The sequence below is a fragment of the Phyllobates terribilis genome, unplaced genomic scaffold, assembly GCF_046119375.1.
Source record: "Phyllobates terribilis strain yellow unplaced genomic scaffold, ASM4611937v1 Scaffold_40__1_contigs__length_11209783, whole genome shotgun sequence".
Lineage (NCBI taxonomy): Eukaryota > Metazoa > Chordata > Amphibia > Anura > Dendrobatidae > Phyllobates > Phyllobates terribilis.
The window spans coordinates 7,941,058-7,967,627 of NW_027362800.1; the positions used below are offsets into that span (position 1 = coordinate 7,941,058).

Below are 26,570 nucleotides of genomic sequence, written 5' to 3' on the forward strand. Positions count from 1 at the left end.
GCAAAGCCAAAGAGTCCATCCCAAAATCCGACAAACAAGCAAAATGAACAAAAAGCATTGAATTCAATTCTTTCTGATTTTAGAAACTGCATTAAAGAAGGGGTGCACCGGTCCTGGAGATACTGCAATACCAGGTCAATGCGTGGAGTGGACAGAGCAAGCTCTTTTTCCATCTCCCTGTTCTAAAAATCCATTTAATATATGGTCCCCAGATAGGGGACGTATCAGATATTAAACTGATAAGAACAGATACTACACTTGATCTTAGCCAAAAGGCCGAGAAGCGATAACCAGAATTGGTTTCCGACTACGGTGCCACCCAAGGATTCTGAAAAGTCCATTTGTGGAGATGGCCACCTGGACTCCCGTTAAGAAGACATGCTGTCAACCTCTAGATCCCTCACATGCCTGCACTTTTCGGCTTGCTGCTGCTGCAATCCACGCGTTTTAGATCTGCATAACTCCACCTCTTTTAGCACAGTACCCTCAACCCCCGGCTGTTCCCACCCGCCTCAACACCGTTGGAAGGGAGGAGAACCAATTAAGGCGGGGGGGGGGGTGGAACGAGCAGCTGTCTACCCTTAGCAGGAGGGTTGCTGATTAATTACCTCTCCTGCTGCTGCTGCTGCTGGCTGTCCAGCAGCAGACTGAAGGTGGCTGCTGCTGTGCGCAGGTATATAAAGGCTCAGAGCCTATTATGACACGCGCAGCCAGCGTTCCATTGCCACATTCCGTCTACTGCAGGCGGGATACCTGGATGGCTGAATGTCACTGAGAAGCTCACAGAGACCGCCATAAGCAAGAGTTTAAAAGAATGCCACAGACTAATCAACCAAACTTTTTGGGTTGGTTTCTCTTTTATAGTCTGCAGGCATTAAATGAAAGAAGTCAGTGTTCCAGCAGAGGGAGACAACGTTTCAGAAAAGGCATTGTAGCAAACCAAAAAAGAAATTTTAAGCGCAGCAGAGTAACCAGCTCACATACCTGTTAGCTCAGGTGAGTTTAAAAGGCTGCTGTTGATAACAAGGGCATTTGCTAAATAGATGGTGTGTGTGCAACAATATACTGAAAGGTCAATTATATTGTGCAGCTTATCTCACAACCTGTAGTTATTTAGGTGAAAGCTCCAAAATGCTTGCCTAATATGTCTGTTTATCCAAAAGAAAGTATAGAGGGAGAGCTAGATAGATAGCATTGCATTACATTACATTACATGGCAATGCAATGCACAGTTGCTGAAGTTGAACCAAAATGAGCTTGTCATCTGGCTTCTGCAACTTTTAACATGAAAAATCCAATGAGGAGAAGAAAAGCAAAGCCAAAGAGTCCATCCCAAAATCCGACAAACAAGCAAAATGAACAAAAAGCATTGAATTCAATTCTTTCTGATTTTAGAAACTGCATTAAAGAAGGGGTGCACCGGTCCTGGAGATACTGCAATACCAGGTCAATGCGTGGAGTGGACAGAGCAAGCTCTTTTTCCATCTCCCTGTTCTAAAAATCCATTTAATATATGGTCCCCAGATAGGGGACGTATCAGATATTAAACTGATAAGAACAGATACTACACTTGATCTTAGCCAAAAGGCCGAGAAGCGATAACCAGAATTGGTTTCCGACTACGGTGCCACCCAAGGATTCTGAAAAGTCCATTTGTGGAGATGGCCACCTGGACTCCCGTTAAGAAGACATGCTGTCAACCTCTAGATCCCTCACATGCCTGCACTTTTCGGCTTGCTGCTGCTGCAATCCACGCGTTTTAGATCTGCATAACTCCACCTCTTTTAGCACAGTACCCTCAACCCCCGGCTGTTCCCACCCGCCAAAACACCGTTGGAAGGGAGGAGAACCAATTAAGGCGGGGGGGGGGGTGGAACGAGCAGCTGTCTACCCTTAGCAGGAGGGTTGCTGATTAATTACCTCTCCTGCTGCTGCTGCTGCTGGCTGTCCAGCAGCAGACTGAAGGTGGCTGCTGCTGTGCGCAGGTATATAAAGGCTCAGAGCCTATTATGACACGCGCAGCCAGCGTTCCATTGCCACATTCCGTCTACTGCAGGCGGGATACCTGGATGGCTGAATGTCACTGAGAAGCTCACAGAGACCGCCATAAGCAACAGTTTAAAAGAATGCCACAGACTAATCAACCAAACTTTTTGGGTTGGTTTCTCTTTTATAGTCTGCAGGCATTAAATGAAAGAAGTCAGTGTTCCAGCAGAGGGAGACAACGTTTCAGAAAAGGCATTGTAGCAAACCAAAAAAGAAATTTTAAGCGCAGCAGAGTAACCAGCTCACATACCTGTTAGCTCAGGTGAGTTTAAAAGGCTGCTGTTGATAACAAGGGCATTTGCTAAATAGATGGTGTGTGTGCAACAATATACTGAAAGGTCAATTATATTGTGCAGCTTATCTCACCACCTGTAGTTATTTAGGTGAAAGCTCCAAAATGCTTGCCTAATATGTCTGTTTATCCAAAAGGAAGTATAGAGGGAGAGCTAGATAGATAGCATTGCATTACATTACATTACATGGCAATGCAATGCACAGTTGCTGAAGTTGAACCAAAATGAGCTTGTCATCTGGCTTCTGCAACTTTTAACATGAAAAATCCAATGAGGAGAAGAAAAGCAAAGCCAAAGAGTCCATCCCAAAATCCGACAAACAAGCAAAATGAACAAAAAGCATTGAATTCAATTCTTTCTGATTTTAGAAACTGCATTAAAGAAGGGGTGCACCGGTCCTGAAGATACTGCAATACCAGATCAATGCGTGGAGTGGACAGAGCAAGCTCTTTTTCCATCTCCCTGTTCTAAAAATCCATTTAATATATGGTCCCCAGATAGGGGACGTATCAGATATTAAACTGATAAGAACAGATACTACACTTGATCTTAGCCAAAAGGCCGAGAAGCGATAACCAGAATTGGTTTCCGACTACGGTGCCACCCAAGAATTCTGAAAAGTCCATTTGTGGAGATGGCCACCTGGACTCCCGTTAAGAAGACATGCTGTCAACCTCTAGATCCCTCACATGCCTGCACTTTTCGGCTTGCTGCTGCTGCAATCCACGCGTTTTAGATCTGCATAACTCCACCTCTTTTAGCACAGTACCCTCAACCCCTGGCTGTTCCCACCCGCCTCAACACCGTTGGAAGGGAGGAGAACCAATTAAGGCGGGGGGGGGGGGTGGAACGAGCAGCTGTCTACCCTTAGCAGGAGGGTTGCTGATTAATTACCTCTCCTGCTGCTGCTGCTGCTGGCTGTCCAGCAGCAGACTGAAGGTGGCTGCTGCTGTGCGCAGGTATATAAAGGCTCAGAGCCTATTATGACACGCGCAGCCAGCGTTCCATTGCCACATTCCGTCTACTGCAGGCGGGATACCTGGATGGCTGAATGTCACTGAGAAGCTCACAGAGACCGCCATAAGCAACAGTTTAAAAGAATGCCACAGACTAATCAACCAAACTTTTTGGGTTGGTTTCTCTTTTATAGTCTGCAGGCATTAAATGAAAGAAGTCAGTGTTCCAGCAGAGGGAGACAACGTTTCAGAAAAGGCATTGTAGCAAACCAAAAAAGAAATTTTAAGCGCAGCAGAGTAACCAGCTCACATACCTGTTAGCTCAGGTGAGTTTAAAAGGCTGCTGTTGATAACAAGGGCATTTGCTAAATAGATGGTGTGTGTGCAACAATATACTGAAAGGTCAATTATATTGTGCAGCTTATCTCACCACCTGTAGTTATTTAGGTGAAAGCTCCAAAATGCTTGCCTAATATGTCTGTTTATCCAAGAGGAAGTATAGAGGGAGAGCTAGATAGATAGCATTGCATTACATTACATTACATGGCAATGCAATGCACAGTTGCTGAAGTTGAACCAAAATGAGCTTGTCATCTGGCTTCTGCAACTTTTAACATGAAAAATCCAATGAGGAGAAGAAAAGCAAAGCCAAAGAGTCCATCCCAAAATCCGACAAACAAGCAAAATGAACAAAAAGCATTGAATTCAATTCTTTCTGATTTTAGAAACTGCATTAAAGAAGGGGTGCACCGGTCCTGGAGATACTGCAATACCAGGTCAATGCGTGGAGTGGACAGAGCAAGCTCTTTTTCCATCTCCCTGTTCTAAAAATCCATTTAATATATGGTCCCCAGATAGGGGACGTATCAGATATTAAACTGATAAGAACAGATACTACACTTGATCTTAGCCAAAAGGCCGAGAAGCGATAACCAGAATTGGTTTCCGACTACGGTGCCACCCAAGGATTCTGAAAAGTCCATTTGTGGAGATGGCCACCTGGACTCCCGTTAAGAAGACATGCTGTCAACCTCTAGATCCCTCACATGCCTGCACTTTTCGGCTTGCTGCTGCTGCAATCCACGCGTTTTAGATCTGCATAACTCCACCTCTTTTAGCACAGTACCCTCAACCCCCGGCTGTTCCCACCCGCCTCAACACCGTTGGAAGGGAGGAGAACCAATTAAGGCGGGGGGGGGGGTGGAACGAGCAGCTGTCTACCCTTAGCAGGAGGGTTGCTGATTAATTACCTCTCCTGCTGCTGCTGCTGCTGGCTGTCCAGCAGCAGACTGAAGGTGGCTGCTGCTGTGCGCAGGTATATAAAGGCTCAGAGCCTATTATGACACGCGCAGCCAGCGTTCCATTGCCACATTCCGTCTACTGCAGGCGGGATACCTGGATGGCTGAATGTCACTGAGAAGCTCACAGAGACCGCCATAAGCAAGAGTTTAAAAGAATGCCACAGACTAATCAACCAAACTTTTTGGGTTGGTTTCTCTTTTATAGTCTGCAGGCATTAAATGAAAGAAGTCAGTGTTCCAGCAGAGGGAGACAACGTTTCAGAAAAGGCATTGTAGCAAACCAAAAAAGAAATTTTAAGCGCAGCAGAGTAACCAGCTCACATACCTGTTAGCTCAGGTGAGTTTAAAAGGCTGCTGTTGATAACAAGGGCATTTGCTAAATAGATGGTGTGTGTGCAACAATATACTGAAAGGTCAATTATATTGTGCAGCTTATCTCACAACCTGTAGTTATTTAGGTGAAAGCTCCAAAATGCTTGCCTAATATGTCTGTTTATCCAAAAGAAAGTATAGAGGGAGAGCTAGATAGATAGCATTGCATTACATTACATTACATGGCAATGCAATGCACAGTTGCTGAAGTTGAACCAAAATGAGCTTGTCATCTGGCTTCTGCAACTTTTAACATGAAAAATCCAATGAGGAGAAGAAAAGCAAAGCCAAAGAGTCCATCCCAAAATCCGACAAACAAGCAAAATGAACAAAAAGCATTGAATTCAATTCTTTCTGATTTTAGAAACTGCATTAAAGAAGGGGTGCACCGGTCCTGGAGATACTGCAATACCAGGTCAATGCGTGGAGTGGACAGAGCAAGCTCTTTTTCCATCTCCCTGTTCTAAAAATCCATTTAATATATGGTCCCCAGATAGGGGACGTATCAGATATTAAACTGATAAGAACAGATACTACACTTGATCTTAGCCAAAAGGCCGAGAAGCGATAACCAGAATTGGTTTCCGACTACGGTGCCACCCAAGGATTCTGAAAAGTCCATTTGTGGAGATGGCCACCTGGACTCCCGTTAAGAAGACATGCTGTCAACCTCTAGATCCCTCACATGCCTGCACTTTTCGGCTTGCTGCTGCTGCAATCCACGCGTTTTAGATCTGCATAACTCCACCTCTTTTAGCACAGTACCCTCAACCCCCGGCTGTTCCCACCCGCCTCAACACCGTTGGAAGGGAGGAGAACCAATTAAGGCGGGGGGGGGGGTGGAACGAGCAGCTGTCTACCCTTAGCAGGAGGGTTGCTGATTAATTACCTCTCCTGCTGCTGCTGCTGCTGGCTGTCCAGCAGCAGACTGAAGGTGGCTGCTGCTGTGTGCAGGTATATAAAGGCTCAGAGCCTATTATGACACGCGCAGCCAGCGTTCCATTGCCACATTCCGTCTACTGCAGGCGGGATACCTGGATGGCTGAATGTCACTGAGAAGCTCACAGAGACCGCCATAAGCAACAGTTTAAAAGAATGCCACAGACTAATCAACCAAACTTTTTGGGTTGGTTTCTCTTTTATAGTCTGCAGGCATTAAATGAAAGAAGTCAGTGTTCCAGCAGAGGGAGACAACGTTTCAGAAAAGGCATTGTAGCAAACCAAAAAAGAAATTTTAAGCGCAGCAGAGTAACCAGCTCACATACCTGTTAGCTCAGGTGAGTTTAAAAGGCTGCTGTTGATAACAAGGGCATTTGCTAAATAGATGGTGTGTGTGCAACAATATACTGAAAGGTCAATTATATTGTGCAGCTTATCTCACCACCTGTAGTTATTTAGGTGAAAGCTCCAAAATGCTTGCCTAATATGTCTGTTTATCCAAAAGGAAGTATAGAGGGAGAGCTAGATAGATAGCATTGCATTACATTACATTACATGGCAATGCAATGCACAGTTGCTGAAGTTGAACCAAAATGAGCTTGTCATCTGGCTTCTGCAACTTTTAACATGAAAAATCCAATGAGGAGAAGAAAAGCAAAGCCAAAGAGTCCATCCCAAAATCCGACAAACAAGCAAAATGAACAAAAAGCATTGAATTCAATTCTTTCTGATTTTAGAAACTGCATTAAAGAAGGGGTGCACCGGTCCTGGAGATACTGCAATACCAGGTCAATGCGTGGAGTGGACAGAGCAAGCTCTTTTTCCATCTCCCTGTTCTAAAAATCCATTTAATATATGGTCCCCAGATAGGGGACGTATCAGATATTAAACTGATAAGAACAGATACTACACTTGATCTTAGCCAAAAGGCCGAGAAGCGATAACCAGAATTGGTTTCCGACTACGGTGCCACCCAAGGATTCTGAAAAGTCCATTTGTGGAGATGGCCACCTGGACTCCCGTTAAGAAGACATGCTGTCAACCTCTAGATCCCTCACATGCCTGCACTTTTCGGCTTGCTGCTGCTGCAATCCACGCGTTTTAGATCTGCATAACTCCACCTCTTTTAGCACAGTACCCTCAACCCCCGGCTGTTCCCACCCGCCTCAACACCGTTGGAAGGGAGGAGAACCAATTAAGGCGGGGGGGGGGGTGGAACGAGCAGCTGTCTACCCTTAGCAGGAGGGTTGCTGATTAATTACCTCTCCTGCTGCTGCTGCTGCTGGCTGTCCAGCAGCAGACTGAAGGTGGCTGCTGCTGTGCGCAGGTATATAAAGGCTCAGAGCCTATTATGACACGCGCAGCCAGCGTTCCATTGCCACATTCCGTCTACTGCAGGCGGGATACCTGGATGGCTGAATGTCACTGAGAAGCTCACAGAGACCGCCATAAGCAACAGTTTAAAAGAATGCCACAGACTAATCAACCAAACTTTTTGGGTTGGTTTCTCTTTTATAGTCTGCAGGCATTAAATGAAAGAAGTCAGTGTTCCAGCAGAGGGAGACAACGTTTCAGAAAAGGCATTGTAGCAAACCAAAAAAGAAATTTTAAGCGCAGCAGAGTAACCAGCTCACATACCTGTTAGCTCAGGTGAGTTTAAAAGGCTGCTGTTGATAACAAGGGCATTTGCTAAATAGATGGTGTGTGTGCAACAATATACTGAAAGGTCAATTATATTGTGCAGCTTATCTCACCACCTGTAGTTATTTAGGTGAAAGCTCCAAAATGCTTGCCTAATATGTCTGTTTATCCAAAAGGAAGTATAGAGGGAGAGCTAGATAGATAGCATTGCATTACATTACATTACATGGCAATGCAATGCACAGTTGCTGAAGTTGAACCAAAATGAGCTTGTCATCTGGCTTCTGCAACTTTTAACATGAAAAATCCAATGAGGAGAAGAAAAGCAAAGCCAAAGAGTCCATCCCAAAATCCGACAAACAAGCAAAATGAACAAAAAGCATTGAATTCAATTCTTTCTGATTTTAGAAACTGCATTAAAGAAGGGGTGCACCGGTCCTGGAGATACTGCAATACCAGGTCAATGCGTGGAGTGGACAGAGCAAGCTCTTTTTCCATCTCCCTGTTCTAAAAATCCATTTAATATATGGTCCCCAGATAGGGGACGTATCAGATATTAAACTGATAAGAACAGATACTACACTTGATCTTAGCCAAAAGGCCGAGAAGCGATAACCAGAATTGGTTTCCGACTACGGTGCCACCCAAGGATTCTGAAAAGTCCATTTGTGGAGATGGCCACCTGGACTCCCGTTAAGAAGACATGCTGTCAACCTCTAGATCCCTCACATGCCTGCACTTTTCGGCTTGCTGCTGCTGCAATCCACGCGTTTTAGATCTGCATAACTCCACCTCTTTTAGCACAGTACCCTCAACCCCCGGCTGTTCCCACCCGCCTCAACACCGTTGGAAGGGAGGAGAACCAATTAAGGCGGGGGGGGGGGTGGAACGAGCAGCTGTCTACCCTTAGCAGGAGGGTTGCTGATTAATTACCTCTCCTGCTGCTGCTGCTGCTGGCTGTCCAGCAGCAGACTGAAGGTGGCTGCTGCTGTGCGCAGGTATATAAAGGCTCAGAGCCTATTATGACACGCGCAGCCAGCGTTCCATTGCCACATTCCGTCTACTGCAGGCGGGATACCTGGATGGCTGAATGTCACTGAGAAGCTCACAGAGACCGCCATAAGCAACAGTTTAAAAGAATGCCACAGACTAATCAACCAAACTTTTTGGGTTGGTTTCTCTTTTATAGTCTGCAGGCATTAAATGAAAGAAGTCAGTGTTCCAGCAGAGGGAGACAACGTTTCAGAAAAGGCATTGTAGCAAACCAAAAAAGAAATTTTAAGCGCAGCAGAGTAACCAGCTCACATACCTGTTAGCTCAGGTGAGTTTAAAAGGCTGCTGTTGATAACAAGGGCATTTGCTAAATAGATGGTGTGTGTGCAACAATATACTGAAAGGTCAATTATATTGTGCAGCTTATCTCACCACCTGTAGTTATTTAGGTGAAAGCTCCAAAATGCTTGCCTAATATGTCTGTTTATCCAAAAGGAAGTATAGAGGGAGAGCTAGATAGATAGCATTGCATTACATTACATTACATGGCAATGCAATGCACAGTTGCTGAAGTTGAACCAAAATGAGCTTGTCATCTGGCTTCTGCAACTTTTAACATGAAAAATCCAATGAGGAGAAGAAAAGCAAAGCCAAAGAGTCCATCCCAAAATCCGACAAACAAGCAAAATGAACAAAAAGCATTGAATTCAATTCTTTCTGATTTTAGAAACTGCATTAAAGAAGGGGTGCACCGGTCCTGGAGATACTGCAATACCAGGTCAATGCGTGGAGTGGACAGAGCAAGCTCTTTTTCCATCTCCCTGTTCTAAAAATCCATTTAATATATGGTCCCCAGATAGGGGACGTATCAGATATTAAACTGATAAGAACAGATACTACACTTGATCTTAGCCAAAAGGCCGAGAAGCGATAACCAGAATTGGTTTCCGACTACGGTGCCACCCAAGGATTCTGAAAAGTCCATTTGTGGAGATGGCCACCTGGACTCCCGTTAAGAAGACATGCTGTCAACCTCTAGATCCCTCACATGCCTGCACTTTTCGGCTTGCTGCTGCTGCAATCCACGCGTTTTAGATCTGCATAACTCCACCTCTTTTAGCACAGTACCCTCAACCCCCGGCTGTTCCCACCCGCCTCAACACCGTTGGAAGGGAGGAGAACCAATTAAGGCGGGGGGGGGGTGGAACGAGCAGCTGTCTACCCTTAGCAGGAGGGTTGCTGATTAATTACCTCTCCTGCTGCTGCTGCTGCTGGCTGTCCAGCAGCAGACTGAAGGTGGCTGCTGCTGTGCGCAGGTATATAAAGGCTCAGAGCCTATTATGACACGTGCAGCCAGCGTTCCATTGCCACATTCCGTCTACTGCAGGCGGGATACCTGGATGGCTGAATGTCACTGAGAAGCTCACAGAGACCGCCATAAGCAACAGTTTAAAAGAATGCCACAGACTAATCAACCAAACTTTTTGGGTTGGTTTCTCTTTTATAGTCTGCAGGCATTAAATGAAAGAAGTCAGTGTTCCAGCAGAGGGAGACAACGTTTCAGAAAAGGCATTGTAGCAAACCAAAAAAGAAATTTTAAGCGCAGCAGAGTAACCAGCTCACATACCTGTTAGCTCAGGTGAGTTTAAAAGGCTGCTGTTGATAACAAGGGCATTTGCTAAATAGATGGTGTGTGTGCAACAATATGCTGAAAGGTCAATTATATTGTGCAGCTTATCTCACCACCTGTAGTTATTTAGGTGAAAGCTCCAAAATGCTTGCCTAATATGTCTGTTTATCCAAAAGGAAGTATAGAGGGAGAGCTAGATAGATAGCATTGCATTACATTACATTACATGGCAATGCAATGCACAGTTGCTGAAGTTGAACCAAAATGAGCTTGTCATCTGGCTTCTGCAACTTTTAACATGAAAAATCCAATGAGGAGAAGAAAAGCAAAGCCAAAGAGTCCATCCCAAAATCCGACAAACAAGCAAAATGAACAAAAAGCATTGAATTCAATTCTTTCTGATTTTAGAAACTGCATTAAAGAAGGGGTGCACCGGTCCTGGAGATACTGCAATACCAGGTCAATGCGTGGAGTGGACAGAGCAAGCTCTTTTTCCATCTCCCTGTTCTAAAAATCCATTTAATATATGGTCCCCAGATAGGGGACGTATCAGATATTAAACTGATAAGAACAGATACTACACTTGATCTTAGCCAAAAGGCCGAGAAGCGATAACCAGAATTGGTTTCCGACTACGGTGCCACCCAAGGATTCTGAAAAGTCCATTTGTGGAGATGGCCACCTGGACTCCCGTTAAGAAGACATGCTGTCAACCTCTAGATCCCTCACATGCCTGCACTTTTCGGCTTGCTGCTGCTGCAATCCACGCGTTTTAGATCTGCATAACTCCACCTCTTTTAGCACAGTACCCTCAACCCCCGGCTGTTCCCACCCGCCTCAACACCGTTGGAAGGGAGGAGAACCAATTAAGGCGGGGGGGGGGTGGAACGAGCAGCTGTCTACCCTTAGCAGGAGGGTTGCTGATTAATTACCTCTCCTGCTGCTGCTGCTGCTGGCTGTCCAGCAGCAGACTGAAGGTGGCTGCTGCTGTGCGCAGGTATATAAGGGCTCAGAGCCTATTATGACACGCGCAGCCAGCGTTCCATTGCCACATTCCGTCTACTGCAGGCGGGATACCTGGATGGCTGAATGTCACTGAGAAGCTCACAGAGACCGCCATAAGCAACAGTTTAAAAGAATGCCACAGACTAATCAACCAAACTTTTTGGGTTGGTTTCTCTTTTATAGTCTGCAGGCATTAAATGAAAGAAGTCAGTGTTCCAGCAGAGGGAGACAACGTTTCAGAAAAGGCATTGTAGCAAACCAAAAAAGAAATTTTAAGCGCAGCAGAGTAACCAGCTCACATACCTGTTAGCTCAGGTGAGTTTAAAAGGCTGCTGTTGATAACAAGGGCATTTGCTAAATAGATGGTGTGTGTGCAACAATATGCTGAAAGGTCAATTATATTGTGCAGCTTATCTCACCACCTGTAGTTATTTAGGTGAAAGCTCCAAAATGCTTGCCTAATATGTCTGTTTATCCAAAAGGAAGTATAGAGGGAGAGCTAGATAGATAGCATTGCATTACATTACATTACATGGCAATGCAATGCACAGTTGCTGAAGTTGAACCAAAATGAGCTTGTCATCTGGCTTCTGCAACTTTTAACATGAAAAATCCAATGAGGAGAAGAAAAGCAAAGCCAAAGAGTCCATCCCAAAATCCGACAAACAAGCAAAATGAACAAAAAGCATTGAATTCAATTCTTTCTGATTTTAGAAACTGCATTAAAGAAGGGGTGCACCGGTCCTGGAGATACTGCAATACCAGGTCAATGCGTGGAGTGGACAGAGCAAGCTCTTTTTCCATCTCCCTGTTCTAAAAATCCATTTAATATATGGTCCCCAGATAGGGGACATATCAGATATTAAACTGATAAGAACAGATACTACACTTGATCTTAGCCAAAAGGCCGAGAAGCGATAACCAGAATTGGTTTCCGACTACGGTGCCACCCAAGGATTCTGAAAAGTCCATTTGTGGAGATGGCCACCTGGACTCCCGTTAAGAAGACATGCTGTCAACCTCTAGATCCCTCACATGCCTGCACTTTTCGGCTTGCTGCTGCTGCAATCCACGCGTTTTAGATCTGCATAACTCCACCTCTTTTAGCACAGTACCCTCAACCCCCGGCTGTTCCCACCCGCCTCAACACCGTTGGAAGGGAGGAGAACCAATTAAGGCGGGGGGGGGTGGAACGAGCAGCTGTCTACCCTTAGCAGGAGGGTTGCTGATTAATTACCTCTCCTGCTGCTGCTGCTGCTGGCTGTCCAGCAGCAGACTGAAGGTGGCTGCTGCTGTGCGCAGGTATATAAAGGCTCAGAGCCTATTATGACACGCGCAGCCAGCGTTCCATTGCCACATTCCGTCTACTGCAGGCGGGATACCTGGATGGCTGAATGTCACTGAGAAGCTCACAGAGACCGCCATAAGCAACAGTTTAAAAGAATGCCACAGACTAATCAACCAAACTTTTTGGGTTGGTTTCTCTTTTATAGTCTGCAGGCATTAAATGAAAGAAGTCAGTGTTCCAGCAGAGGGAGACAACGTTTCAGAAAAGGCATTGTAGCAAACCAAAAAAGAAATTTTAAGCGCAGCAGAGTAACCAGCTCACATACCTGTTAGCTCAGGTGAGTTTAAAAGGCTGCTGTTGATAACAAGGGCATTTGCTAAATAGATGGTGTGTGTGCAACAATATACTGAAAGGTCAATTATATTGTGCAGCTTATCTCACCACCTGTAGTTATTTAGGTGAAAGCTCCAAAATGCTTGCCTAATATGTCTGTTTATCCAAAAGGAAGTATAGAGGGAGAGCTAGATAGATAGCATTGCATTACATTACATTACATGGCAATGCAATGCACAGTTGCTGAAGTTGAACCAAAATGAGCTTGTCATCTGGCTTCTGCAACTTTTAACATGAAAAATCCAATGAGGAGAAGAAAAGCAAAGCCAAAGAGTCCATCCCAAAATCCGACAAACAAGCAAAATGAACAAAAAGCATTGAATTCAATTCTTTCTGATTTTAGAAACTGCATTAAAGAAGGGGTGCACCGGTCCTGGAGATACTGCAATACCAGGTCAATGCGTGGAGTGGACAGAGCAAGCTCTTTTTCCATCTCCCTGTTCTAAAAATCCATTTAATATATGGTCCCCAGATAGGGGACGTATCAGATATTAAACTGATAAGAACAGATACTACACTTGATCTTAGCCAAAAGGCCGAGAAGCGATAACCAGAATTGGTTTCCGACTACGGTGCCACCCAAGGATTCTGAAAAGTCCATTTGTGGAGATGGCCACCTGGACTCCCGTTAAGAAGACATGCTGTCAACCTCTAGATCCCTCACATGCCTGCACTTTTCGGCTTGCTGCTGCTGCAATCCACGCGTTTTAGATCTGCATAACTCCACCTCTTTTAGCACAGTACCCTCAACCCCCGGCTGTTCCCACCCGCCTCAACACCGTTGGAAGGGAGGAGAACCAATTAAGGCGGGGGGGGGGGTGGAACGAGCAGCTGTCTACCCTTAGCAGGAGGGTTGCTGATTAATTACCTCTCCTGCTGCTGCTGCTGCTGGCTGTCCAGCAGCAGACTGAAGGTGGCTGCTGCTGTGCGCAGGTATATAAAGGCTCAGAGCCTATTATGACACGCGCAGCCAGCGTTCCATTGCCACATTCCGTCTACTGCAGGCGGGATACCTGGATGGCTGAATGTCACTGAGAAGCTCACAGAGACCGCCATAAGCAACAGTTTAAAAGAATGCCACAGACTAATCAACCAAACTTTTTGGGTTGGTTTCTCTTTTATAGTCTGCAGGCATTAAATGAAAGAAGTCAGTGTTCCAGCAGAGGGAGACAACGTTTCAGAAAAGGCATTGTAGCAAACCAAAAAAGAAATTTTAAGCGCAGCAGAGTAACCAGCTCACATACCTGTTAGCTCAGGTGAGTTTAAAAGGCTGCTGTTGATAACAAGGGCATTTGCTAAATAGATGGTGTGTGTGCAACAATATACTGAAAGGTCAATTATATTGTGCAGCTTATCTCACCACCTGTAGTTATTTAGGTGAAAGCTCCAAAATGCTTGCCTAATATGTCTGTTTATCCAAAAGGAAGTATAGAGGGAGAGCTAGATAGATAGCATTGCATTACATTACATTACATGGCAATGCAATGCACAGTTGCTGAAGTTGAACCAAAATGAGCTTGTCATCTGGCTTCTGCAACTTTTAACATGAAAAATCCAATGAGGAGAAGAAAAGCAAAGCCAAAGAGTCCATCCCAAAATCCGACAAACAAGCAAAATGAACAAAAAGCATTGAATTCAATTCTTTCTGATTTTAGAAACTGCATTAAAGAAGGGGTGCACCGGTCCTGGAGATACTGCAATACCAGGTCAATGCGTGGAGTGGACAGAGCAAGCTCTTTTTCCATCTCCCTGTTCTAAAAATCCATTTAATATATGGTCCCCAGATAGGGGACGTATCAGATATTAAACTGATAAGAACAGATACTACACTTGATCTTAGCCAAAAGGCCGAGAAGCGATAACCAGAATTGGTTTCCGACTACGGTGCCACCCAAGGATTCTGAAAAGTCCATTTGTGGAGATGGCCACCTGGACTCCCGTTAAGAAGACATGCTGTCAACCTCTAGATCCCTCACATGCCTGCACTTTTCGGCTTGCTGCTGCTGCAATCCACGCGTTTTAGATCTGCATAACTCCACCTCTTTTAGCACAGTACCCTCAACCCCCGGCTGTTCCCACCCGCCTCAACACCGTTGGAAGGGAGGAGAACCAATTAAGGCGGGGGGGGGGGTGGAACGAGCAGCTGTCTACCCTTAGCAGGAGGGTTGCTGATTAATTACCTCTCCTGCTGCTGCTGCTGCTGGCTGTCCAGCAGCAGACTGAAGGTGGCTGCTGCTGTGCGCAGGTATATAAAGGCTCAGAGCCTATTATGACACGCGCAGCCAGCGTTCCATTGCCACATTCCGTCTACTGCAGGCGGGATACCTGGATGGCTGAATGTCACTGAGAAGCTCACAGAGACCGCCATAAGCAACAGTTTAAAAGAATGCCACAGACTAATCAACCAAACTTTTTGGGTTGGTTTCTCTTTTATAGTCTGCAGGCATTAAATGAAAGAAGTCAGTGTTCCAGCAGAGGGAGACAACGTTTCAGAAAAGGCATTGTAGCAAACCAAAAAAGAAATTTTAAGCGCAGCAGAGTAACCAGCTCACATACCTGTTAGCTCAGGTGAGTTTAAAAGGCTGCTGTTGATAACAAGGGCATTTGCTAAATAGATGGTGTGTGTGCAACAATATACTGAAAGGTCAATTATATTGTGCAGCTTATCTCACCACCTGTAGTTATTTAGGTGAAAGCTCCAAAATGCTTGCCTAATATGTCTGTTTATCCAAAAGGAAGTATAGAGGGAGAGCTAGATAGATAGCATTGCATTACATTACATTACATGGCAATGCAATGCACAGTTGCTGAAGTTGAACCAAAATGAGCTTGTCATCTGGCTTCTGCAACTTTTAACATGAAAAATCCAATGAGGAGAAGAAAAGCAAAGCCAAAGAGTCCATCCCAAAATCCGACAAACAAGCAAAATGAACAAAAAGCATTGAATTCAATTCTTTCTGATTTTAGAAACTGCATTAAAGAAGGGGTGCACCGGTCCTGGAGATACTGCAATACCAGGTCAATGCGTGGAGTGGACAGAGCAAGCTCTTTTTCCATCTCCCTGTTCTAAAAATCCATTTAATATATGGTCCCCAGATAGGGGACGTATCAGATATTAAACTGATAAGAACAGATACTACACTTGATCTTAGCCAAAAGGCCGAGAAGCGATAACCAGAATTGGTTTCCGACTACGGTGCCACCCAAGGATTCTGAAAAGTCCATTTGTGGAGATGGCCACCTGGACTCCCGTTAAGAAGACATGCTGTCAACCTCTAGATCCCTCACATGCCTGCACTTTTCGGCTTGCTGCTGCTGCAATCCACGCGTTTTAGATCTGCATAACTCCACCTCTTTTAGCACAGTACCCTCAACCCCCGGCTGTTCCCACCCGCCTCAACACCGTTGGAAGGGAGGAGAACCAATTAAGGCGGGGGGGGGTGGAACGAGCAGCTGTCTACCCTTAGCAGGAGGGTTGCTGATTAATTACCTCTCCTGCTGCTGCTGCTGCTGGCTGTCCAGCAGCAGACTGAAGGTGGCTGCTGCTGTGCGCAGGTATATAAGGGCTCAGAGCCTATTATGACACGCGCAGCCAGCGTTCCATTGCCACATTCCGTCTACTGCAGGCGGGATACCTGGATGGCTGAATGTCACTGAGAAGCTCACAGAGACCGCCATAAGCAACAGTTTAAAAGAATGCCACAGACTAATCAACCAAACTTTTTGGGTTGGTTTCTCTTTTATAGTCTGCAGGCATTAAATGAAAGAAGTCAGTGTTCCAGCAGAGGGAGACAACGTTTCAGAAAAGGCATTGTAGCAAACCAAAAAAGAAATTTTAAGCGCAGCAGAGTAACCAGCTCACATACCTGTTAGCTCAGGTGAGTTTAAAAGGCTGCTGTTGATAACAAGGGCATTTGCTAAATAGATGGTGTGTGTGCAACAATATGCTGAAAGGTCAATTATATTGTGCAGCTTATCTCACCACCTGTAGTTATTTAGGTGAAAGCTCCAAAATGCTTGCCTAATATGTCTGTTTATCCAAAAGGAAGTATAGAGGGAGAGCTAGATAGATAGCATTGCATTACATTACATTACATGGCAATGCAATGCACAGTTGCTGAAGTTGAACCAAAATGAGCTTGTCATCTGGCTTCTGCAACTTTTAACATGAAAAATCCAATGAGGAGAAGAAAAGCAAAGCCAAAGAGTCCATCCCAAAATCCGACAAACAAGCAAAATGAACAAAAAGCATTGAATTCAATTCTTTCTGATTTTAGAAACTGCATTAAAGAAGGGGTGCACCGGTCCTGGAGATACTGCAATACCAGGTCAATGCGTGGAGTGGACAGAGCAAGCTCTTTTTCCATCTCCCTGTTCTAAAAATCCATTTAATATATGGTCCCCAGATAGGGGACATATCAGATATTAAACTGATAAGAACAGATACTACACTTGATCTTAGCCAAAAGGCCGAGAAGCGATAACCAGAATTGGTTTCCGACTACGGTGCCACCCAAGGATTCTGAAAAGTCCATTTGTGGAGATGGCCACCTGGACTCCCGTTAAGAAGACATGCTGTCAACCTCTAGATCCCTCACATGCCTGCACTTTTCGGCTTGCTGCTGCTGCAATCCACGCGTTTTAGATCTGCATAACTCCACCTCTTTTAGCACAGTACCCTCAACCCCCGGCTGTTCCCACCCGCCTCAACACCGTTGGAAGGGAGGAGAACCAATTAAGGCGGGGGGGGGTGGAACGAGCAGCTGTCTACCCTTAGCAGGAGGGTTGCTGATTAATTACCTCTCCTGCTGCTGCTGCTGCTGGCTGTCCAGCAGCAGACTGAAGGTGGCTGCTGCTGTGCGCAGGTATATAAAGGCTCAGAGCCTATTATGACACGCGCAGCCAGCGTTCCATTGCCACATTCCGTCTACTGCAGGCGGGATACCTGGATGGCTGAATGTCACTGAGAAGCTCACAGAGACCGCCATAAGCAACAGTTTAAAAGAATGCCACAGACTAATCAACCAAACTTTTTGGGTTGGTTTCTCTTTTATAGTCTGCAGGCATTAAATGAAAGAAGTCAGTGTTCCAGCAGAGGGAGACAACGTTTCAGAAAAGGCATTGTAGCAAACCAAAAAAGAAATTTTAAGCGCAGCAGAGTAACCAGCTCACATACCTGTTAGCTCAGGTGAGTTTAAAAGGCTGCTGTTGATAACAAGGGCATTTGCTAAATAGATGGTGTGTGTGCAACAATATACTGAAAGGTCAATTATATTGTGCAGCTTATCTCACCACCTGTAGTTATTTAGGTGAAAGCTCCAAAATGCTTGCCTAATATGTCTGTTTATCCAAAAGGAAGTATAGAGGGAGAGCTAGATAGATAGCATTGCATTACATTACATTACATGGCAATGCAATGCACAGTTGCTGAAGTTGAACCAAAATGAGCTTGTCATCTGGCTTCTGCAACTTTTAACATGAAAAATCCAATGAGGAGAAGAAAAGCAAAGCCAAAGAGTCCATCCCAAAATCCGACAAACAAGCAAAATGAACAAAAAGCATTGAATTCAATTCTTTCTGATTTTAGAAACTGCATTAAAGAAGGGGTGCACCGGTCCTGGAGATACTGCAATACCAGGTCAATGCGTGGAGTGGACAGAGCAAGCTCTTTTTCCATCTCCCTGTTCTAAAAATCCATTTAATATATGGTCCCCAGATAGGGGACGTATCAGATATTAAACTGATAAGAACAGATACTACACTTGATCTTAGCCAAAAGGCCGAGAAGCGATAACCAGAATTGGTTTCCGACTACGGTGCCACCCAAGGATTCTGAAAAGTCCATTTGTGGAGATGGCCACCTGGACTCCCGTTAAGAAGACATGCTGTCAACCTCTAGATCCCTCACATGCCTGCACTTTTCGGCTTGCTGCTGCTGCAATCCACGCGTTTTAGATCTGCATAACTCCACCTCTTTTAGCACAGTACCCTCAACCCCCGGCTGTTCCCACCCGCCTCAACACCGTTGGAAGGGAGGAGAACCAATTAAGGCGGGGGGGGGGGTGGAACGAGCAGCTGTCTACCCTTAGCAGGAGGGTTGCTGATTAATTACCTCTCCTGCTGCTGCTGCTGCTGGCTGTCCAGCAGCAGACTGAAGGTGGCTGCTGCTGTGCGCAGGTATATAAAGGCTCAGAGCCTATTATGACACGCGCAGCCAGCGTTCCATTGCCACATTCCGTCTACTGCAGGCGGGATACCTGGATGGCTGAATGTCACTGAGAAGCTCACAGAGACCGCCATAAGCAACAGTTTAAAAGAATGCCACAGACTAATCAACCAAACTTTTTGGGTTGGTTTCTCTTTTATAGTCTGCAGGCATTAAATGAAAGAAGTCAGTGTTCCAGCAGAGGGAGACAACGTTTCAGAAAAGGCATTGTAGCAAACCAAAAAAGAAATTTTAAGCGCAGCAGAGTAACCAGCTCACATACCTGTTAGCTCAGGTGAGTTTAAAAGGCTGCTGTTGATAACAAGGGCATTTGCTAAATAGATGGTGTGTGTGCAACAATATACTGAAAGGTCAATTATATTGTGCAGCTTATCTCACCACCTGTAGTTATTTAGGTGAAAGCTCCAAAATGCTTGCCTAATATGTCTGTTTATCCAAAAGGAAGTATAGAGGGAGAGCTAGATAGATAGCATTGCATTACATTACATTACATGGCAATGCAATGCACAGTTGCTGAAGTTGAACCAAAATGAGCTTGTCATCTGGCTTCTGCAACTTTTAACATGAAAAATCCAATGAGGAGAAGAAAAGCAAAGCCAAAGAGTCCATCCCAAAATCCGACAAACAAGCAAAATGAACAAAAAGCATTGAATTCAATTCTTTCTGATTTTAGAAACTGCATTAAAGAAGGGGTGCACCGGTCCTGGAGATACTGCAATACCAGGTCAATGCGTGGAGTGGACAGAGCAAGCTCTTTTTCCATCTCCCTGTTCTAAAAATCCATTTAATATATGGTCCCCAGATAGGGGACGTATCAGATATTAAACTGATAAGAACAGATACTACACTTGATCTTAGCCAAAAGGCCGAGAAGCGATAACCAGAATTGGTTTCCGACTACGGTGCCACCCAAGGATTCTGAAAAGTCCATTTGTGGAGATGGCCACCTGGACTCCCGTTAAGAAGACATGCTGTCAACCTCTAGATCCCTCACATGCCTGCACTTTTCGGCTTGCTGCTGCTGCAATCCACGCGTTTTAGATCTGCATAACTCCACCTCTTTTAGCACAGTACCCTCAACCCCCGGCTGTTCCCACCCGCCTCAACACCGTTGGAAGGGAGGAGAACCAATTAAGGCGGGGGGGGGGTGGAACGAGCAGCTGTCTACCCTTAGCAGGAGGGTTGCTGATTAATTACCTCTCCTGCTGCTGCTGCTGCTGGCTGTCCAGCAGCAGACTGAAGGTGGCTGCTGCTGTGCGCAGGTATATAAAGGCTCAGAGCCTATTATGACACGTGCAGCCAGCGTTCCATTGCCACATTCCGTCTACTGCAGGCGGGATACCTGGATGGCTGAATGTCACTGAGAAGCTCACAGAGACCGCCATAAGCAACAGTTTAAAAGAATGCCACAGACTAATCAACCAAACTTTTTGGGTTGGTTTCTCTTTTATAGTCTGCAGGCATTAAATGAAAGAAGTCAGTGTTCCAGCAGAGGGAGACAACGTTTCAGAAAAGGCATTGTAGCAAACCAAAAAAGAAATTTTAAGCGCAGCAGAGTAACCAGCTCACATACCTGTTAGCTCAGGTGAGTTTAAAAGGCTGCTGTTGATAACAAGGGCATTTGCTAAATAGATGGTGTGTGTGCAACAATATGCTGAAAGGTCAATTATATTGTGCAGCTTATCTCACCACCTGTAGTTATTTAGGTGAAAGCTCCAAAATGCTTGCCTAATATGTCTGTTTATCCAAAAGGAAGTATAGAGGGAGAGCTAGATAGATAGCATTGCATTACATTACATTACATGGCAATGCAATGCACAGTTGCTGAAGTTGAACCAAAATGAGCTTGTCATCTGGCTTCTGCAACTTTTAACATGAAAAATCCAATGAGGAGAAGAAAAGCAAAGCCAAAGAGTCCATCCCAAAATCCGACAAACAAGCAAAATGAACAAAAAGCATTGAATTCAATTCTTTCTGATTTTAGAAACTGCATTAAAGAAGGGGTGCACCGGTCCTGGAGATACTGCAATACCAGGTCAATGCGTGGAGTGGACAGAGCAAGCTCTTTTTCCATCTCCCTGTTCTAAAAATCCATTTAATATATGGTCCCCAGATAGGGGACGTATCAGATATTAAACTGATAAGAACAGATACTACACTTGATCTTAGCCAAAAGGCCGAGAAGCGATAACCAGAATTGGTTTCCGACTACGGTGCCACCCAAGGATTCTGAAAAGTCCATTTGTGGAGATGGCCACCTGGACTCCCGTTAAGAAGACATGCTGTCAACCTCTAGATCCCTCACATGCCTGCACTTTTCGGCTTGCTGCTGCTGCAATCCACGCGTTTTAGATCTGCATAACTCCACCTCTTTTAGCACAGTACCCTCAACCCCCGGCTGTTCCCACCCGCCTCAACACCGTTGGAAGGGAGGAGAACCAATTAAGGCGGGGGGGGGGTGGAACGAGCAGCTGTCTACCCTTAGCAGGAGGGTTGCTGATTAATTACCTCTCCTGCTGCTGCTGCTGCTGGCTGTCCAGCAGCAGACTGAAGGTGGCTGCTGCTGTGCGCAGGTATATAAAGGCTCAGAGCCTATTATGACACGTGCAGCCAGCGTTCCATTGCCACATTCCGTCTACTGCAGGCGGGATACCTGGATGGCTGAATGTCACTGAGAAGCTCACAGAGACCGCCATAAGCAACAGTTTAAAAGAATGCCACAGACTAATCAACCAAACTTTTTGGGTTGGTTTCTCTTTTATAGTCTGCAGGCATTAAATGAAAGAAGTCAGTGTTCCAGCAGAGGGAGACAACGTTTCAGAAAAGGCATTGTAGCAAACCAAAAAAGAAATTTTAAGCGCAGCAGAGTAACCAGCTCACATACCTGTTAGCTCAGGTGAGTTTAAAAGGCTGCTGTTGATAACAAGGGCATTTGCTAAATAGATGGTGTGTGTGCAACAATATGCTGAAAGGTCAATTATATTGTGCAGCTTATCTCACCACCTGTAGTTATTTAGGTGAAAGCTCCAAAATGCTTGCCTAATATGTCTGTTTATCCAAAAGGAAGTATAGAGGGAGAGCTAGATAGATAGCATTGCATTACATTACATTACATGGCAATGCAATGCACAGTTGCTGAAGTTGAACCAAAATGAGCTTGTCATCTGGCTTCTGCAACTTTTAACATGAAAAATCCAATGAGGAGAAGAAAAGCAAAGCCAAAGAGTCCATCCCAAAATCCGACAAACAAGCAAAATGAACAAAAAGCATTGAATTCAATTCTTTCTGATTTTAGAAACTGCATTAAAGAAGGGGTGCACCGGTCCTGGAGATACTGCAATACCAGGTCAATGCGTGGAGTGGACAGAGCAAGCTCTTTTTCCATCTCCCTGTTCTAAAAATCCATTTAATATATGGTCCCCAGATAGGGGACGTATCAGATATTAAACTGATAAGAACAGATACTACACTTGATCTTAGCCAAAAGGCCGAGAAGCGATAACCAGAATTGGTTTCCGACTACGGTGCCACCCAAGGATTCTGAAAAGTCCATTTGTGGAGATGGCCACCTGGACTCCCGTTAAGAAGACATGCTGTCAACCTCTAGATCCCTCACATGCCTGCACTTTTCGGCTTGCTGCTGCTGCAATCCACGCGTTTTAGATCTGCATAACTCCACCTCTTTTAGCACAGTACCCTCAACCCCCGGCTGTTCCCACCCGCCTCAACACCGTTGGAAGGGAGGAGAACCAATTAAGGCGGGGGGGGGGTGGAACGAGCAGCTGTCTACCCTTAGCAGGAGGGTTGCTGATTAATTACCTCTCCTGCTGCTGCTGCTGCTGGCTGTCCAGCAGCAGACTGAAGGTGGCTGCTGCTGTGCGCAGGTATATAAGGGCTCAGAGCCTATTATGACACGCGCAGCCAGCGTTCCATTGCCACATTCCGTCTACTGCAGGCGGGATACCTGGATGGCTGAATGTCACTGAGAAGCTCACAGAGACCGCCATAAGCAACAGTTTAAAAGAATGCCACAGACTAATCAACCAAACTTTTTGGGTTGGTTTCTCTTTTATAGTCTGCAGGCATTAAATGAAAGAAGTCAGTGTTCCAGCAGAGGGAGACAACGTTTCAGAAAAGGCATTGTAGCAAACCAAAAAAGAAATTTTAAGCGCAGCAGAGTAACCAGCTCACATACCTGTTAGCTCAGGTGAGTTTAAAAGGCTGCTGTTGATAACAAGGGCATTTGCTAAATAGATGGTGTGTGTGCAACAATATGCTGAAAGGTCAATTATATTGTGCAGCTTATCTCACCACCTGTAGTTATTTAGGTGAAAGCTCCAAAATGCTTGCCTAATATGTCTGTTTATCCAAAAGGAAGTATAGAGGGAGAGCTAGATAGATAGCATTGCATTACATTACATTACATGGCAATGCAATGCACAGTTGCTGAAGTTGAACCAAAATGAGCTTGTCATCTGGCTTCTGCAACTTTTAACATGAAAAATCCAATGAGGAGAAGAAAAGCAAAGCCAAAGAGTCCATCCCAAAATCCGACAAACAAGCAAAATGAACAAAAAGCATTGAATTCAATTCTTTCTGATTTTAGAAACTGCATTAAAGAAGGGGTGCACCGGTCCTGGAGATACTGCAATACCAGGTCAATGCGTGGAGTGGACAGAGCAAGCTCTTTTTCCATCTCCCTGTTCTAAAAATCCATTTAATATATGGTCCCCAGATAGGGGACATATCAGATATTAAACTGATAAGAACAGATACTACACTTGATCTTAGCCAAAAGGCCGAGAAGCGATAACCAGAATTGGTTTCCGACTACGGTGCCACCCAAGGATTCTGAAAAGTCCATTTGTGGAGATGGCCACCTGGACTCCCGTTAAGAAGACATGCTGTCAACCTCTAGATCCCTCACATGCCTGCACTTTTCGGCTTGCTGCTGCTGCAATCCACGCGTTTTAGATCTGCATAACTCCACCTCTTTTAGCACAGTACCCTCAACCCCCGGCTGTTCCCACCCGCCTCAACACCGTTGGAAGGGAGGAGAACCAATTAAGGCGGGGGGGGGTGGAACGAGCAGCTGTCTACCCTTAGCAGGAGGGTTGCTGATTAATTACCTCTCCTGCTGCTGCTGCTGCTGGCTGTCCAGCAGCAGACTGAAGGTGGCTGCTGCTGTGCGCAGGTATATAAAGGCTCAGAGCCTATTATGACACGCGCAGCCAGCGTTCCATTGCCACATTCCGTCTACTGCAGGCGGGATACCTGGATGGCTGAATGTCACTGAGAAGCTCACAGAGACCGCCATAAGCAACAGTTTAAAAGAATGCCACAGACTAATCAACCAAACTTTTTGGGTTGGTTTCTCTTTTATAGTCTGCAGGCATTAAATGAAAGAAGTCAGTGTTCCAGCAGAGGGAGACAACGTTTCAGAAAAGGCATTGTAGCAAACCAAAAAAGAAATTTTAAGCGCAGCAGAGTAACCAGCTCACATACCTGTTAGCTCAGGTGAGTTTAAAAGGCTGCTGTTGATAACAAGGGCATTTGCCAAATAGATGGTGTGTGTGCAACAATATACTGAAAGGTCAATTATATTGTGCAGCTTATCTCACCACCTGTAGTTATTTAGGTGAAAGCTCCAAAATGCTTGCCTAATATGTCTGTTTATCCAAAAGGAAGTATAGAGGGAGAGCTAGATAGATAGCATTGCATTACATTACATTACATGGCAATGCAATGCACAGTTGCTGAAGTTGAACCAAAATGAGCTTGTCATCTGGCTTCTGCAACTTTTAACATGAAAAATCCAATGAGGAGAAGAAAAGCAAAGCCAAAGAGTCCATCCCAAAATCCGACAAACAAGCAAAATGAACAAAAAGCATTGAATTCAATTCTTTCTGATTTTAGAAACTGCATTAAAGAAGGGGTGCACCGGTCCTGGAGATACTGCAATACCAGGTCAATGCGTGGAGTGGACAGAGCAAGCTCTTTTTCCATCTCCCTGTTCTAAAAATCCATTTAATATATGGTCCCCAGATAGGGGACGTATCAGATATTAAACTGATAAGAACAGATACTACACTTGATCTTAGCCAAAAGGCCGAGAAGCGATAACCAGAATTGGTTTCCGACTACGGTGCCACCCAAGGATTCTGAAAAGTCCATTTGTGGAGATGGCCACCTGGACTCCCGTTAAGAAGACATGCTGTCAACCTCTAGATCCCTCACATGCCTGCACTTTTCGGCTTGCTGCTGCTGCAATCCACGCGTTTTAGATCTGCATAACTCCACCTCTTTTAGCACAGTACCCTCAACCCCCGGCTGTTCCCACCCGCCTCAACACCGTTGGAAGGGAGGAGAACCAATTAAGGCGGGGGGGGGGTGGAACGAGCAGCTGTCTACCCTTAGCAGGAGGGTTGCTGATTAATTACCTCTCCTGCTGCTGCTGCTGCTGGCTGTCCAGCAGCAGACTGAAGGTGGCTGCTGCTGTGCGCAGGTATATAAAAGCTCAGAGCCTATTATGACACGCGCAGCCAGCGTTCCATTGCCACATTCCGTCTACTGCAGGCGGGATACCTGGATGGCTGAATGTCACTGAGAAGCTCACAGAGACCGCCATAAGCAACAGTTTAAAAGAATGCCACAGACTAATCAACCAAACTTTTTGGGTTGGTTTCTCTTTTATAGTCTGCAGGCATTAAATGAAAGAAGTCAGTGTTCCAGCAGAGGGAGACAACGTTTCAGAAAAGGCATTCTAGCAAACCAAAAAAGAAATTTTAAGCGCAGCAGAGTAACCAGCTCACATACCTGTTAGCTCAGGTGAGTTTAAAAGGCTGCTGTTGATAACAAGGGCATTTGCTAAATAGATGGTGTGTGTGCAACAATATACTGAAAGGTCAATTATATTGTGCAGCTTATCTCACCACCTGTAGTTATTTAGGTGAAAGCTCCAAAATGCTTGCCTAATATGTCTGTTTATCCAAAAGGAAGTATAGAGGGAGAGCTAGATAGATAGCATTGCATTACATTACATTACATGGCAATGCAATGCACAGTTGCTGAAGTTGAACCAAAATGAGCTTGTCATCTGGCTTCTGCAACTTTTAACATGAAAAATCCAATGAGGAGAAGAAAAGCAAAGCCAAAGAGTCCATCCCAAAATCCGACAAACAAGCAAAATGAACAAAAAGCATTGAATTCAATTCTTTCTGATTTTAGAAACTGCATTAAAGAAGGGGTGCACCGGTCCTGGAGATACTGCAATACCAGGTCAATGCGTGGAGTGGACAGAGCAAGCTCTTTTTCCATCTCCCTGTTCTAAAAATCCATTTAATATATGGTCCCCAGATAGGGGACGTATCAGATATTAAACTGATAAGAACAGATACTACACTTGATCTTAGCCAAAAGGCCGAGAAGCGATAACCAGAGTTGGTTTCCGACTACGGTGCCACCCAAGGATTCTGAAAAGTCCATTT

The 26,570-nt window shown here is 45.1% G+C and overlaps 21 non-coding genes across 21 annotated transcripts; all 21 read right to left on the reverse strand.

Moving 5' to 3' along the window:
• Nucleotides 1-97: 97 nt before the first annotated feature.
• On the reverse strand, nt 98-288 carry LOC141189378 (U2 spliceosomal RNA). The gene has a single exon (XR_012263440.1). It is a non-coding gene; the product is annotated as a U2 spliceosomal RNA (small nuclear RNA).
• A 1,121-nt stretch (nt 289-1,409) lies between these two features.
• On the reverse strand, nt 1,410-1,600 carry LOC141189379 (U2 spliceosomal RNA). The gene has a single exon (XR_012263441.1). It is a non-coding gene; the product is annotated as a U2 spliceosomal RNA (small nuclear RNA).
• Nucleotides 1,601-2,721: 1,121 nt separating this feature from the next.
• LOC141185150 (U2 spliceosomal RNA) lies at nt 2,722-2,912 on the reverse strand. Its single transcript, XR_012259839.1, has one exon. It is a non-coding gene; the product is annotated as a U2 spliceosomal RNA (small nuclear RNA).
• A 1,122-nt stretch (nt 2,913-4,034) lies between these two features.
• On the reverse strand, nt 4,035-4,225 carry LOC141189380 (U2 spliceosomal RNA). The gene has a single exon (XR_012263442.1). It is a non-coding gene; the product is annotated as a U2 spliceosomal RNA (small nuclear RNA).
• Nucleotides 4,226-5,346: 1,121 nt separating this feature from the next.
• LOC141189382 (U2 spliceosomal RNA) lies at nt 5,347-5,537 on the reverse strand. The gene has a single exon (XR_012263444.1). It is a non-coding gene; the product is annotated as a U2 spliceosomal RNA (small nuclear RNA).
• Nucleotides 5,538-6,658: 1,121 nt separating this feature from the next.
• LOC141189383 (U2 spliceosomal RNA) lies at nt 6,659-6,849 on the reverse strand. Its single transcript, XR_012263445.1, has one exon. It is a non-coding gene; the product is annotated as a U2 spliceosomal RNA (small nuclear RNA).
• A 1,121-nt stretch (nt 6,850-7,970) lies between these two features.
• LOC141189385 (U2 spliceosomal RNA) lies at nt 7,971-8,161 on the reverse strand. The gene has a single exon (XR_012263446.1). It is a non-coding gene; the product is annotated as a U2 spliceosomal RNA (small nuclear RNA).
• A 1,121-nt stretch (nt 8,162-9,282) lies between these two features.
• LOC141189386 (U2 spliceosomal RNA) lies at nt 9,283-9,473 on the reverse strand. Its single transcript, XR_012263447.1, has one exon. It is a non-coding gene; the product is annotated as a U2 spliceosomal RNA (small nuclear RNA).
• A 1,120-nt stretch (nt 9,474-10,593) lies between these two features.
• On the reverse strand, nt 10,594-10,784 carry LOC141189387 (U2 spliceosomal RNA). Its single transcript, XR_012263448.1, has one exon. It is a non-coding gene; the product is annotated as a U2 spliceosomal RNA (small nuclear RNA).
• A 1,120-nt stretch (nt 10,785-11,904) lies between these two features.
• On the reverse strand, nt 11,905-12,095 carry LOC141186629 (U2 spliceosomal RNA). Its single transcript, XR_012260889.1, has one exon. It is a non-coding gene; the product is annotated as a U2 spliceosomal RNA (small nuclear RNA).
• A 1,119-nt stretch (nt 12,096-13,214) lies between these two features.
• Nucleotides 13,215-13,405, reverse strand: LOC141189388 (U2 spliceosomal RNA). Its single transcript, XR_012263449.1, has one exon. It is a non-coding gene; the product is annotated as a U2 spliceosomal RNA (small nuclear RNA).
• Nucleotides 13,406-14,526: 1,121 nt separating this feature from the next.
• LOC141189389 (U2 spliceosomal RNA) lies at nt 14,527-14,717 on the reverse strand. The gene has a single exon (XR_012263450.1). It is a non-coding gene; the product is annotated as a U2 spliceosomal RNA (small nuclear RNA).
• Nucleotides 14,718-15,838: 1,121 nt separating this feature from the next.
• LOC141189390 (U2 spliceosomal RNA) lies at nt 15,839-16,029 on the reverse strand. Its single transcript, XR_012263451.1, has one exon. It is a non-coding gene; the product is annotated as a U2 spliceosomal RNA (small nuclear RNA).
• Nucleotides 16,030-17,148: 1,119 nt separating this feature from the next.
• On the reverse strand, nt 17,149-17,339 carry LOC141186641 (U2 spliceosomal RNA). Its single transcript, XR_012260900.1, has one exon. It is a non-coding gene; the product is annotated as a U2 spliceosomal RNA (small nuclear RNA).
• Nucleotides 17,340-18,458: 1,119 nt separating this feature from the next.
• On the reverse strand, nt 18,459-18,649 carry LOC141189391 (U2 spliceosomal RNA). Its single transcript, XR_012263452.1, has one exon. It is a non-coding gene; the product is annotated as a U2 spliceosomal RNA (small nuclear RNA).
• A 1,121-nt stretch (nt 18,650-19,770) lies between these two features.
• On the reverse strand, nt 19,771-19,961 carry LOC141189392 (U2 spliceosomal RNA). The gene has a single exon (XR_012263453.1). It is a non-coding gene; the product is annotated as a U2 spliceosomal RNA (small nuclear RNA).
• A 1,120-nt stretch (nt 19,962-21,081) lies between these two features.
• LOC141189394 (U2 spliceosomal RNA) lies at nt 21,082-21,272 on the reverse strand. Its single transcript, XR_012263455.1, has one exon. It is a non-coding gene; the product is annotated as a U2 spliceosomal RNA (small nuclear RNA).
• Nucleotides 21,273-22,392: 1,120 nt separating this feature from the next.
• Nucleotides 22,393-22,583, reverse strand: LOC141189395 (U2 spliceosomal RNA). The gene has a single exon (XR_012263456.1). It is a non-coding gene; the product is annotated as a U2 spliceosomal RNA (small nuclear RNA).
• A 1,120-nt stretch (nt 22,584-23,703) lies between these two features.
• LOC141186654 (U2 spliceosomal RNA) lies at nt 23,704-23,894 on the reverse strand. Its single transcript, XR_012260912.1, has one exon. It is a non-coding gene; the product is annotated as a U2 spliceosomal RNA (small nuclear RNA).
• Nucleotides 23,895-25,013: 1,119 nt separating this feature from the next.
• LOC141189396 (U2 spliceosomal RNA) lies at nt 25,014-25,204 on the reverse strand. Its single transcript, XR_012263457.1, has one exon. It is a non-coding gene; the product is annotated as a U2 spliceosomal RNA (small nuclear RNA).
• Nucleotides 25,205-26,324: 1,120 nt separating this feature from the next.
• Nucleotides 26,325-26,515, reverse strand: LOC141189397 (U2 spliceosomal RNA). The gene has a single exon (XR_012263458.1). It is a non-coding gene; the product is annotated as a U2 spliceosomal RNA (small nuclear RNA).
• Between the last annotated feature and the right edge of the window lie 55 nt (nt 26,516-26,570).